This window comes from Dreissena polymorpha, chromosome 7 (assembly GCF_020536995.1).
Source record: "Dreissena polymorpha isolate Duluth1 chromosome 7, UMN_Dpol_1.0, whole genome shotgun sequence".
Classification (NCBI taxonomy): Eukaryota; Metazoa; Mollusca; class Bivalvia; order Myida; family Dreissenidae; genus Dreissena; species Dreissena polymorpha.
Genome location: NC_068361.1, coordinates 43,511,427 through 43,521,424, shown reverse-complemented (window position 1 = coordinate 43,521,424; position 9,998 = coordinate 43,511,427).

The following is a 9,998-nucleotide window of genomic DNA, read 5'->3' as shown; positions in this document are numbered from 1 at the left end:
CTGTATGTTTGTTTGTCTGTTTTTTATTCTTCTTAAAGTATAATCATAAAGTATACATTTATTAAATATAGTTAAATCTTATATCGAGAGGTCTTATTTTTACGACAGTAAGAGAATGCGTTGTCATATACTTCGATACAATACTGGCGTAAGTGAAAACCAAATAAATGCATCAAATAAATTAGCAGACGCGTTTTTTTGTGTTTTTTTGTTCAAACGAAAAGAAAAATTGATACTTATTATTTCGTTCATTGCATCGTGCCTCAGAAAACTATAACTCTGTTGCTGTGGTTTCTTCTAACCATTGATTAATATAGCCGTTATTAAATCATTTATATGCTCTCTTTTATTGCCTTTCAATTTGTATTACAAAAGAATATTCACACTTATGTGTGTTTTATATCGCTGGGCTAAGTGTGAGGTTCGGGATCTCTCAAATAGTTTTAAATTCGCAATGCTATGTATTTAATGAACGTTCATAGCAGATGACCACACTTTTATTCAATGTCGTTTTTTTACGTTGTTTCGTTTTGTTTTTGTTTTAACCATTAGCTGGCCATCATTATAGAGACGCTAATCAAAATCCACCAAAGAACTAATTCAGTTATCAAAATTAGAATTTATATAATATTTGTAATTACACTTACATTGATAAGAATATTAACCATAAAGGTAATTGGCTATTCGAAGCATCACGTGATAAGTAAATGTGAGGTAAATTTGGCGCAATAAATGCAAGCACTAAACTGTAAACAAATAATAAAGCAGAAGTAAAAGGCGTACACTGATTCATTCGTGCAAAGCAATGTCGTAACGGTTTAGCACAACACCGACCATAGGTGAGTCGAAATAAATGTAAGATCTTGAATGTTCCACAAACGTCTGAAGTAACCAACAAAAAGCACACAATACTTGGATAAATTTAATGCATCGCCGAGGTCGCGATCGAACAGAGCAATTGAATCTAAAAAAATAAACGTATATATCTGAGTGCACCCTAATTCCTAACATTTACTTAGTGTATGTGTTCTATTTTTAGATCAGAGAAAAATCAGCACGCGGATAATACATAAATATTATAAATATTAAATATATTATTAAATTGTAAGAAAATTATCATAAACGCATAATAAAATTATGCTGTTACGTTTACAGACGTGTATCGGCAGAATATATTTTTATTTATTATTTATTATTTAAATATTTATTTTTGCTAAATTTATCAACAGTCTTAGAGAAGTAGAGCGTAAATTAGTATGTTTTCGGTATTAAGTTCCCTTCTCCCAAGTGCATTGAAGAGATAAAGTGAAATTTCTATATGGGTTTTTTGGCATTAGGTAGAAATAGAATTAAGTCGAAAATGAAAATTTAGAAATTTAACATATAATTGTGCAAAATTTAAAATATTTTTTCATAGTTTTACAATGTTTTTCTCTTAAATTATTTAATTATGAGATTGTTATTAAATATAAACTAAGTTTAAAGAAGTTAAAAAACATCGCCAAAGTGCTGTGTTTTTGCGCACTTCGCCCTAAGGTGACGATAGTATTTATATATATATATATATATATATATATTTTTTTTTTTAAATAACCCTTTCTGGGTTATGCACTGACATCAATTTTATAATTAAGCTTTTTCCTAATACAATTACATTCTGACATATTTAAAGAATAATAAATTTTAAAACAATACAACATATAATGAATTTTTTAATAGTACAGAATTTCACATATTCAATTATTGATTTTAATTAAAATAAATAAAATATTTCATATATGATTTCATCTTTATGGTTTAGTGTTATGCAGAATTCGGGAACATGAAAAGGGTAAACATTATGTAATACAGTACTTTAAGAGAAAACTTAATAAATGCATATTTACTTCATTTCAGTTCATTCGTAATCAACGAGTTGAAGTGACAAAGACAAAATGTACAAGGGTTTCGAAGCCATTAGTAAAACCTTCAAAATTGGTAGTTCATGTTGATGATCAAACAGCGGGTCCATCCCATCTATGCGATGATACATTGACTGATGTCAATAACAATTTAACACCAAAGGTATAGAATATACATATATTTATGATTTACTATTATTGACAAAACAAGTTTTAAATAAACATTTTGGTAATTTTGCTGATGCTTTCCAAGTAATTTTAGTAACATAGTGAAATATTTAATAATGTACATTGAACAAACTTTATTACCATCCATGCTTTAAAAGAAGTTACATTAGATATTATCATTTGTATCTTGCAACCGACAACATTTGAAAACATAATGACTAAACGATAAATAGTTCATAATGACAAATTTATATTTTTGACACTATGTTTTTAATGGCAAATTACGTGTAAAACAACAGAAGTAAATTGATATATGCATTTGTATAAAAATGATTTAAATTCCTCAGATGCAATCTGTAAAAGTGAAAAATTAGTAAAATTGTAGGCATATTTAAATGTGGATTGTAGATTTTCCTTGTAACTAAGTCAAATAATCATCTAAATTACTTTTATTTTTGGTTTTTATTAACTCATCTTGCTAAAATAATTAATAACTTACAGCAAAATAGCATTTTTATGCCCCCAGATCGATTGATCAGGAGTATATTGTTGTTGGCCTGTCTGTCTGCCATTCACTATTGTATGTGTGTCAGTCCAAAACCTTAACCTGTCATTGGTTATGAAATTTGAAATATTTAATATAGCAACTTTATATTCGGCATGCATGTGTATGTCATGGAGCTTCTGCACATTTTGAGTGTTGGAAGGTCAATGTCAAGGTCATCCTTCAAGGTCAAAGGTAAAATATATGGGTTCAAAGCGCAGTAGGGCCTAGGGGGCATTGTGTTTCACAAACAAAGCTCTTGTTTTCATGTACAGAACTGATGAAAGTAATCATGGTTATCGCTGTCTGAAGATGTCTGTATTAGTTATTCCTCATTATATTTATGCCCCCTTCGAAGAACAGGGGTATATTGTTTTGCACATGTCGGTCCATTTGTCCGTAGGTCAGTCTGTCCGTCCACAAAATGGTTTCCGTATGATAACTCAAGAACGCTGAGGCCTATGATCATGAAACTTCATAGGTACATTGATCATGACTGGCAGATGACCCCTATTGATTTTCATGTCACTAGGTCAAAGGTCAAGGTCACAGTGACTTGAATACACAACAACTGACAGCCCATTTTCTTAATGTTTTAGGTTGAGCAATATGGTATAAGGATATATCTATGACATAACAACTATGGGCTTATTAGAGCAATATCACTTTCTCAATTTCCATTTGAGTCGCCTTCTGAGAAAACCGGGCATAATGCATGTGCGTAAAGTGTCGTCCCAGATTAGCCTGTGCAGTTCGCACAGGCTAATCAGGGACAACACTTTTCACTTTTATGATATTTTTTGCTTAAATGCATTCTCTTCTTAGCAAAAATCCAATTGAGGCGGAAAGTGTCGTCCCTGATAAGCATGTGTGTACTGCACAGGCTAATCTGGGACGACATTTTAAGCAAATGCATTATGCCCAGTTTTCTCAGAACAAGGCTCATTTAAATGTCTCCTGTGTGATATGACTTCTAAGTCAATTCAAACCATTCCTGATATTAGCAATATCTACTGGTTAGTAGGCAGGAACAATAGTTGATATATAAAACCTTATTAAAATTATATCCTCTATGTATTTTTATGCCCCCGAAGGAGGGCATATAGTGATCGGAACGTTCGTCTGTCTGTCCGTCTGTCCTTCCGTCAAACTTCGTTTATTTGGCAATTAATGTTTATCTTGATAGAAAATAGAATTTCATGTTAATTGAACATGCATGTAGTCTGATTATTTATGCATACAATTTTGTTCGCTCATCTGAGCACAATGTGCTCATAGTGAGCTTTTGTGATCGCCTTTTGTCTGTTGTGCGGTGTGCGTCGTCAACATTTGCCTTGTTAACACTCTAGGTCGCAGTGGTGTTGTGGATAAGGTGTCCACCTAGCGACCGGGAGGTCACAGGTTTGATCCACGCCATGGAAGCGTTCTTTACATGCCCCTTAAAGACACCAAGTACTGGTTCTAGGCCCAGGAAAGGGACTCGAGAGCGTTTATATAAGCCTTAGGCTTTCGATGCAATCGAGCTAAAATAAATAGGTTTATACTAACACTCTAGAGGCCACATTATGTTCAATCTTTATGAAATTTCATCAGATGATTGGTGTCAATGATATCTTGGATGAGTTCGAAAATAGTTACGGTTGCTTTAAACACATATGGCCACCAGGGGGCGGGCAGGGCATTTTTCCTTATTTGGCTATATATGGCTTTAGTAAAACATTGTTATCAATATAGGCCACATTTATTGTCCGATCTTCATGACAGTTTGTCAAAAGAACTGTCCTGACAATATCTCGGATGAGTTCAAAAATTGTTCCAGTTGGTTGAAAAACATGGCCACCTGGGGTTGGGGCATTTTTCCTTATATGGCTATTGAAAAAACTTGTTTGCACTTTTTATGTCACATGTATTGTCCAATCTTCATGCAACTTGGTCAAAATTTTTGTTTTAATGTCGAATAATAATATTTTGGAGGTGTACGAAAATGTATACGGTCTGTTGAAAAACTAGCCCGCCATGGTGTTCACTATTCATGAAAGTTGGTTAGAACATTTGTTATAACGACATTTTGGGCTGCACAGACCAGGTCAGTTCCTTTCAGGCCCTCTTGTTTATAAATAATATTTTATTATAGGAAGTTTGCACCAATAAAAGGACTGGTCGATGCAGAACATCAACGTTTGTTGATCGACAGATTCGACACAAATGGATTGTTGATAAGGAAACCAATAAGAGCAAATGGTATATTGGAACAGTGATAGATGTAGTATCAGGTAATTATTAGAAATATATGCTTGTTTAATCAATTAATTAAACTCTTTGGCCCGCATACAAATTAATGTGGCTTGCAATCTACAACCTTTGAAAACATGGTAACTAAAAGAGAAATATTTCATAATGACCAATATCTCCTTTTTTCATTACTTTTTCAAAGGGCTAATGATGTATTAAAAAGTAACTATAGCACATACATGTATACTAAGGCTTGTAATTATGATGTATTATATACCACTGTAATAATTACACATTTATTTCCCAATTGTCCTGTTATAAACAAGGATATTAAAAAAGGTTAAATAATGTATGCAAAATAAAAAGTTTCTTTATGATACACTGCTTATTTATGAAAATAATTCTTTAATCCCATCAATTTTTATATTGAAACAGATGCTATTATTAAAGTTTGTGATCAAAGTAGAAATTCTTAATGATGATATTTTGTTTTTAAATTCTCATGATTAGCAATTTCTTCTTTTCTCACAATAGGCTATCTTGCAATTTTATATAATTTATTGAAGGTTATCAAGCTGCAAAATTGTCACAAGTAGGAATTAATTTTATGTAAAATTTAAAGCCATAAGACAATAAGAATTTGCAAATGCTGATTTTGTGTATTTTTTTTCCAAAACCCTATCCTGAAGATTCTTCAGATGCCTTTTGTGTTTGGAAAAGGATTGAAATACTTAATGCATTTGTTAAGGAAAAGACGGTGATCCACAAGCGGTACATACATACCTGTATAAAGGAGAAGGTGGACGGGCTTCAACGGGATTTAGATGAAGGCTCGTTGAAGTTCGTTGATATAAAGACAAGAAAACATTGCGACAAAGGTATATTTATTTTTCATTTGGTAAGTTGATATATCAATAATTAATATGTTAATTGGCATGCAACTTTCAGAAATGTGCGATTTCTCAAAATTAAATGAAATGACATAAAACAATAATAGCATATATGGATAGTGCCTTCTCAATGGTTTGAAGCAACACTGAACGAAGTCAAAATTGGATGAATTTGAATGCCTCCAGTGTTGCTTCAATCCAATACTTACATGTAACCAATTGAATAAAAGTATAAAGAATTTAAAAAAGCAATTTTTTTCCTTTTGTCAATATTTATTTTAAGTGTTTAAGGCACTTGACGTGACATGGTCTCTATCTGCATGGATTGAAATCTTTGTATGAACAATTTGTATGCCTCCGGTAGGGTGTCATATAGCAGTTGAACTGTCCGTCAGTATGTCCGTCCGTCTGAAAACTTTAACATTGGCCATAACTTTAGCAATATTGAAGATAGCACCTTGATATTTGGAATGCATGTTATATCATGGATCTGCACATTTTGATTGGTGAAATGTCTAGGTCAAGGTCATCCTTCAAGGTCAAAGGTCAAATATATGGGTTCAACATGACGCAGTAGGTGGCATTGTGTTTCTGACAAACACATATCTTGTTTAATCCTTGTATGACAAAGTTGGATTGGTGGCATCACTGAAGCAACCTTAATTGTATCTTACAATGCTTAATCAAGTGGGGTATTATTTCATCATCAATTTGCATTTCATTATGACTAAAATACTAGTAATGTGCTGTTAACCCTATATAAATAAAGTACAAGGTTTTTTAAGTGCACATGTATTACAATTAGTGTATATATAGTGTGAAGGCAAAATGGTAGAATAACAAAATTAATATATTCAGTGCATGTACAAATTAATACAAAATTTAGTAAAACCTGCAACTGAGAGATAATGTAATAGCTTTATATTGCTGTAATGTAACATTTATTGAAACATGTTGAAAACAATGTAAAAAGCAAAAATCAAGATGTGTTTGTGAAACACTATGTCCCCCAATATATTTTACTTTTGACCTTGAAGGATGACCTTGACCTTGAAGTTTTACCAATCAAAATGTGCAGGTCGATTAAATACACATGCATGCCAAATAGCAAGTTGCTATCTTTAATATTGCAAAAGTTATGACCAATTTTAAAGTTTATTTGAAAAAAAGACATGGCAAAAACAAAATGTCCCCCAGTATTATGTGGGAAACATAAAATATTATTAATATTATACACAAAATCATTATAAAGGGAATTTATTGGAATGCTTTCTACATTTCTGTATGTATCATTTTTTAAATAATTTGTCATTTCTGGCCCACCATACTTTTTCAAGAGAACTATTTTTTACTCCATTTGTTTACATTTTGTTCTTAAAAATTACTTTATAAAGGAGACTTTTTTAAGTGTTTATAGTGATTTATATTTAATAATACTCTAACATTATCTTTTGCAGTGGTATAGGTTCCAGCTGCTGTCAGTGGATATATGAGTACAAGAAGAAAATAAGGACTTTCCACTCCCAAGAAGAAAGTGGTTTATGAGGTGAAAAAATGTCATTATGGACTATTTTTTAAAGATTTATTTACAAATGGTGCATGTATCACTGAAATATATGTTATTTTATTTGTACATATTGTTCCAAAATTAATATAGAATGCTTATATAAGAAATTTTTAGTTTAAATTACCCCACCCACTTTTGACCATTTGAGGAAGTGATATGCCCTTAAGGTTATTTACTCAACACTTTCAAAAGACTATGCTGTAAATGTAAGTGTTTATGTACCTTCAACGTTCCTGCTGTAAATTCCAAAATAATTCCTCATTTCTTACTTTGCGCGGCTGCATTTCAACTTTGCATTAATCCACTGTTTAAACACATTTAAATCGAAAACTGCCTATACGAAGGTAAAGCCTCGTCATGTCGGATGAATACCGAGTGAGGCATATGTAAAACACAACCTTGAACTGTATTAAAATAATCGAATTATTTTGTCGATGTCGAATGAACAAAACATATTGTTTTCAATGTTATTTAAATGATGTTGGTATGTGTGATTTGTTTATGCAATAATAGCGAAAATACACATTTCTCGGACATGATCATGCGCACTAGAGCAGGAACGGATTTTTCGAGCGCCCGCAGATGATCATGCCCTCGATAACGTGTATTATCCCTATATTGTTTTACTTTACTGTTTACAAATGCATCATGAATACTGAAAGCAGGTATACACATAGCACTTCATTTCTTGAATGTTAATCGTTGTGTTGTGTGTTTGTGCTCTTAATTGGAATTACACTTTTCGTAAGTTGAATATTTATATTTTGGCAGGAAAAAATGTATGTAAATGTATTTTTTTTAGAAATAAATGTTGTTTTTGATACGTCATACTCGTTCACTGAAATATTCCTTACAGGTATAGTTAAGTACGAATATAACATATCTTTGCTATCTTTACGCGTATGCCCCTCACGACCACCATCGAGTTTAAAGGGGCCTTTTCACAGATTTTGGCATTTTTTAACTTATTCATTAAATGCTTTATATTGATAAATGTAAACATTGGATCGTAAAAGCTCCAGTAAAGAATCAAGAATAAAATTTAAAATAGGAAAAGAACATTGCCCGGAGCAGGTTTCGAACCAGTGACCCCTGGAGTCCTGCCAGAGTCCTGAAGTAAAAACGCTTTAGCCTACTGAGCTATTCCGCCGAGTACACATACTCGACGTATTTTATACCTTATATAAGCAATCTTCGTAGTTTCACAAAATTTAACGACAAAAACAGAACTCTCCAAATTATTCAATCGTTTCGCGTTGCAACGCTTTATAATTTTTAGGTTTTAAAATCGTCAAAGGATGCATATAATGGCTATATTAGACCATGGTAAATGTTCAGTATTACTGTTTCCTCACAAATATCATAACTAAAACGAAAATGTGCGAATCTGAAACAACTTTTTTCAATTTTGTCAATTTACCAAAGCGTGAAAAGATCCCTTTAATGTCACACTAATGCTGCAAGCAAAAATCACTTAATTAATAATAATAAAATAAGTTTTGACCGACCTAAACCTGGTCAGGCATTGAATAATTTAAAGTATCCTGTCCCCAGTATCCTGTTATCTTACAATTCTTTTGATTTTAATTTGCTTTATTTCACAAGTTTATGCATATAATGTATGTAAACATGTACACGTTTCTGTTGCAAAGGTCTCGGTGTATTAGATGCATACAAATATAGCAAAAGCGTATTATCTTGAAGGCCGTGGAAATTAATAAGCGAGTAGGACATATTCGAAGTTAAAAATAACCAAAGAACAATATTGTTAATTAGAAAACGTTAAATGTAACTGGTGTCAGATTCCTGCGATACGTCATTGTAATAAATACGATATTCAATCAAGATAATCGTTTGAGTCGAAATGTCGAATTTGTTTTCTATACACTCCAATACTACATATTATGTTAGTTACATATTATGAGTTACAAAACTCCGAATGATAAACATACTATGGGCAAAAGTTATGACACAACGCAGTCCTGTATTCTAAATGTTAAATAAAATCTTATCATATTGACTGGTAGGACTTAATCACCCCTTCACAACTTTATTGTGTGCATGTATTAATTATTAAAAAATATTATTTTCATGTGTGTTTAATGGAGATTAACCTTATATTTAAACTAGCTTTAAACAATATAAAAAACATATACTATTAACTACAATACTGAGGAAAATATCACGTATAACTAAAAAAGTATTTAATTGACTTTTATATAATCTGCTAGTTATGACTTTCCCGAGCACAAATTACTGATATAACCAATATTGATTTTGCCAGCCAGCAATAGTACTATACTTAGCGGAAATGTGATTGGGGCTAATATACACATAATTAATTAATGTAAAACAAATGTACAATAGTTGTACATCCGACTCATGATTGCATTCCAAGCTATAAGTTGTACATGTTTATGTTAGGTGAAGAGATAAATGGATGAATAAAATAAACATATTAATATATGGTCCGTTCAACATTATGACCAATCTCTTGCACGACGGTTACATTACATTCACCTCTGTGTAGGGCTCAGAACGGACTATTATTATGAAAGCGTCTCATTTATGCCATGATCGTTCCAAGCGTTCATCATTGAGGTTTCAATCTACTAAACGATCTCTTGCACGAAGGTTACATTGCATTCACTGCATTAAAGAAAACCATCTCATACGATTATATCTTATATCAGTCT